At 41.4% G+C, this 5,054-nt stretch overlaps 1 pseudogene; it reads right to left on the bottom strand.

The window, feature by feature from the left end:
• Positions 1–1,903: 1,903 nt before the first annotated feature.
• On the bottom strand, positions 1,904–4,849 carry LOC147443476 (uncharacterized; annotated as a pseudogene).
• Between the last annotated feature and the right edge of the window lie 205 nt (positions 4,850–5,054).

The raw sequence follows: 5,054 nt of genomic DNA, 5'->3' as shown, positions 1-5,054 counted from the left end.
CACAGACGCACACAAACTATTCATTTATTGCCTCCTCTCCCTAGAAACACACACACACACACACACACACACACACACATCACATCATATTAGAAACACACACACACACACACATCACATCACACACGCACACACAGATGCACAAAAACTATTCATTTATTGCCTCCTCTCCCTAGAAACACACACACATAGACGTACACAAACTATTCATTTATTGCCTCCTCTCCCTAGAAACACACACACATCACATCATGTTAGCACACACCTCCTCTCCCTAGAGAGACACAGGCCACATCATATTCACAATAGACAAGTATATCTCTCCCGCTCTCTTTCTCTTAACTAAGAGGCAGGGGATTTGGGGAGGGGTGGAAAATGTGAGAGCAAAGAATAGGGAGGTCCCCCTCTCTCTTTCCTTCAGCTAATTCAATTTCTTTGTGTACATATACCATTCAATTTTCTAAACCTTAAAAAAAAACATTACAAAACTCTCATTCACACACACACACACACACACACAGGTACACACACCATTGGATTTCAACAAAAACACATCAAACAACAACATGGTCACCTTCTCCTCCTCGTCTTGATACTCAATGCTCTCGCTAGTAGTGATTTTCTACTACACATGCAATTATGATTTATGGATGGATAGTTATAATATATGCCGCCATGCAAAGTTCTAATTTAATACCCCACTTTACCCAAAGGTAACTAGAGCACTTCAGAAGCTAACTAGAGCGCTAGAACTAAAGCTAACCTGCCCTTAAGTTAAAGATAACTAGGCTTAACTATAGCTTCTTTTTTCTTCAATTCAAACCAATGTACTTCCTTAGGGTAGTGCCAACAAGACCATCAAAAGCCTATATATTTGTGATGCAACAATCTCATGGCATGCAATTACGAAACATATAGTTTAAAAGGAGAGCTGAAATTGAAATCAACTATACCTTTGGCAAAGTGAGCTGTGTATTATTAGAGATGTCCACCATATGAATTTCAAGGTTCTTGTTTTTTAGCTCTTTGTCTCATATTCTTGCTTCCTCGAACTCGTTAGTCTGCTTCAGTCAGTAGACCTCTTTATCCACAAATAGGTTTTGACAAATTGCTATCCAAAATTTTATTCTTCCCAAACTTGTTATTATCAAGAAAATTTGCACCCGTAAAATTGCTATACACAAAATTAATAACCACAATGTTGTCCACAAAATTGCTATCCACAAGATTGCTAACCACACTCTTGTCAAGTAAAAGCAGGGTATGGTGGCTCATATACATGTGTCCATGGATATCTCCTATAGAAGACTAAATGACATGTATTATATAATTGGGTGTCCGTGATGTTGGTACACTATTTGGTTCACAATTGGGTGTCATCTTATACATTATTGGATAACTTGTGAACAATAAATTCTAGATCCAAAAAATGCTAATACACTATTGTAGGTGACAAATAGTATTCCACCATTCTATGCTTTTACCGTGCACACAAAATCTAATCCACAATTTTGCTAAGGTTGTCCACAATGTTTTCCACAAAATTTAAAACAATCTTAGTTTGAAATATACATAATTTGTAGCTATGCTCTTGTTTTTCATTCTTTATCTTACTCTCTCCTTACATTAATAGGATATTTTTTTTTTAAGCACTTTTGAAAAGTCTTAAATCCTCCTTTCCTCATGCTCTCTTTCCTATTTGCATGTCTCATATACACGTAGACTTAAAAGAAAAAAAATGGTTCCATACTCTCTCTCTCTCTCTCTCTCTCTCTCTCTCTCTCTCTCTCTCTCTATTATACACACACACACACGCTTGTTTTTTTTTAAGAAACCTCGTATTTTGTGTTCTTTCCTTTCTTTCTCAACTCGTGTGCGCACGCATGTGTATATGAAATTCAAGTTGTGGCAAAATATAGTATCCAAACAGCCATACCAAGGGAAAAAAATCCATACAAAATAATCATGCTGCTAAAACTTGAAAAATCTAAGTGTGACTTCTTATAATATACAACCCTTTTGAGCATCACTATATATAGAAATAGGCTCCCATATCTTTTCATGCTATAAACCATTCAGTCTTATTCCTGAAGATCCTCCCCAAAAACCTGACAGCCATAAACCTGTGAAGCGCCCCCGTTGATATTATGAACAGAGAGCTGCCTGTATTAACACCACACCATTTACAAGATTGCTTACTAGTCTGCCATACACACTTATAAATCCAACCACGCCTTCTTCCAAAATTCACATTTCCTTTTCCTTGGGATTGCCTTCTCCTTGCTGCATCTCAGCATGGGGATTGCCTTCTACTTGCGTCTGCATGTCAAGGAAAACAGTTACACACATATCACATTAAGCGAGCAAAGTAAGTATAAGAGGCCCTTCAAGTGGGGCAAGAGCAACATGGGTCATCAAATTAGGATCAACAATGTTGCTAAATAAGCACAATTCCTTTCCTACTTCTACTGCTGCAAATAAAAAATGCACACTAAATATTCCCCGTAAGCATATTGTACTTACAGATAAGCGATAAACGTACCTGTGCATCCAACTCGGTCAATTGAATCGGAAGTTGTGATTCAGGTATTTCTAGAGTGATGCAATTGGGAAAGAAGCCAGGCACAATCGTGTCCACAATTGCAGAGCTCATACTCAAACGTAGCCATGAGCGTCTCTTGAGAGTTTCTTTAAGCAGTCCAAGCAGTAACTGTGTGTCAGACCTCTGCTCATGTATGTCATCAATGAAGATTGCCGAATAATGTGAAAGATCTGTGTCAAGGCTCAACTCTCCAAGAAGATGGACTTCGCTCATAACCTTGATAGCAGTCCCTGTCCTGAAACAAGAATACCGTGGCTTCTCCAAAGCAAACCCTACAAGAGTGCCCAATTCTACTCCCATTTCGTTAGCCACTCTCTGAGCTATACTTATCAAGTTCCGAGCACTTCCGGGTTGCGGGCATGCAATCATCCGGGTATCACCATAACATCCAAAATCAACAAGATATTGGGGGATTTGGCCAGTTTTGCCCGACCCTTTGTTGCCAACTACCAAAAGCACTTGGTTGTTTGCAATTGCATCAATGAAGCTATCTCTCATATTAGAAATTGGTAGTGTCCTTCTCCGCATTCGAATGCTATAAGCAAAGGAAGCTTCAATGATTCTGAAGAGCTTGCGAAGAAACGGGATAGAGAGCTCCATCCCTCTGCGTCTAATAAGATTTGCAAATAAGCTGAGGGAGTGGTCACTCTGTCGAGCAATTTTGATGACGGAATGTGTGAGGGTACCGACGGAAGACCCATTAAGATCGGGATGCTGCTGCAGCAGTTGGCTAGACACGAGATCAGTAAGCTGGTCATGGAGGCGTTGTTCATCTACTGGGGGTGGAAGCTCTGCGTTTAGGCGATGGATGGATTCTACAAGGGGATGGATTGAAGATCCAACATCATGATGCAGCTGCAACAAGTGTGTGCCCTGCACAGACCCAACGTCATGATGATGCATTAATTGTGTGTCCTGCATTGAATAGCCAAGAGCAGTTCATGAGTCGTGATAATTAGGATCAACAATGTTACCAAAAATAGCAGACTTAGAATAAATAAACAACTTCTAATGCTGCAACGTCAATGCAAATTAAGAATGCACGTAAGCATGTATCAAAGAAGTGTACCTTGGCATAAACCTCAGCCAATTGTATCGCTTGTACAGGAAGTTGTGATTCAGGTATTTCTAGAGTGTTGCAATTGGGAAAGAAGCCAGGCACAATCGTGTCCACAATTGCAGAGCTCATAATCAAACGTAGCGATGAGCGTCTCTGGAGAGTTTCTTTAAGCAGGCCAAGCAGTAACTGTGTGTCAGCCCTCTGCTCCTGTATGTCATCAATGAAGATTGCCGAATAAGCTAAAAGATCTGTGTCGTGGCTCGATTATCCAAGAAGATGGACTTCGCTCATAAACTTGATAGCAGTCCCTGTGCTGAAACAAGAATACCGTGGCGTGTCCAAAACAAACCCTATAAGGGTACCCAATTCTACTCCCAATTCATTGGCCACTCTCCGGGCTATGCTTATCAAGTTGCGAGCACTTCCAGGCTACGGGCAAGCAATCGTCTGGTTATCACCATAACATCCTGCATCAACAAGATATTGGGGGATTTGGCTAGTTTTGCCCGACCCTTTCTTGCCAACTACCAAAAGCACTTGGCAGTTTGCAATTGCAGCAATGAAGCTATCTCTCATATTAAAGACTGGTAGTGTCCTTCTCCACACTCGAATGCTACAAGCAAAGGAAGCTTCAATGATTCTGAAGAGCTTGCGAAGGAACTGGATGGAGAGCTGCGTCTCTAATTTGCTTCTGATAAGATTTGCAAACAAGTTGAAGCAATGGTCACTCTGCCGAGCAATTTTGATGATGGAATGTGTGAAGGTATCGACAGAAGACCCATATAGATCAGGATACTGCAGCAGTTGGCTCGACACGAGATCAACAAGCTGGTCATCGATGCGCTGCTCATACACTGGATGTGCAAGCTTAAGCTCTGCGTCTAGGCAATGGCTGGACTCTGCAAGGGGACGGATTGAAGATCCAACATCATGACGCAGCTGCAGAAATTGTGTGCCCTGCGCAGACACAATATTTAGGTCACCCTTCTCGTTCGTTTCAACAGCAGATGCAAGATCGCCCTTCGTGTGTTCTTGTGTGTCCTGGGCAGATGCCTTCTCGACCCCTGTGTGTTCTTGTATACCCTGCAAAGATGCAATATCGCCCTTCTTGTCCATCTCTGCTAACACTGCCAAATGAAGCAAACGGAAACAAGGGGAAAGGGCGGGAGGACAAATTTCAAATTAGAGCTTCGCTTAGGGGCCTTCCACACCAAGAACGTATATGCGAATTTATAGCCCTTCTTTTGAATTGGGCATCATCCAATCGTTGCGGTATCATTTGGCACATGCACATAGAGTGAAAGCTCCATATTACGACAATTGAAAATGGGGAAGCTCAATCTTGAGCTACTCTTCACATTTTTAAGTGCAACGCAGAGTTGATTTCGGAGG

The sequence above is a fragment of the Adiantum capillus-veneris genome, chromosome 14 (genome assembly GCF_014529385.1).
Source record: "Adiantum capillus-veneris isolate H3 chromosome 14, ASM1452938v2, whole genome shotgun sequence".
In the NCBI taxonomy this organism is placed as follows: domain Eukaryota; kingdom Viridiplantae; phylum Streptophyta; class Polypodiopsida; order Polypodiales; family Pteridaceae; genus Adiantum; species Adiantum capillus-veneris.
This window is presented reverse-complemented; position numbering and strand designations above follow the sequence as displayed.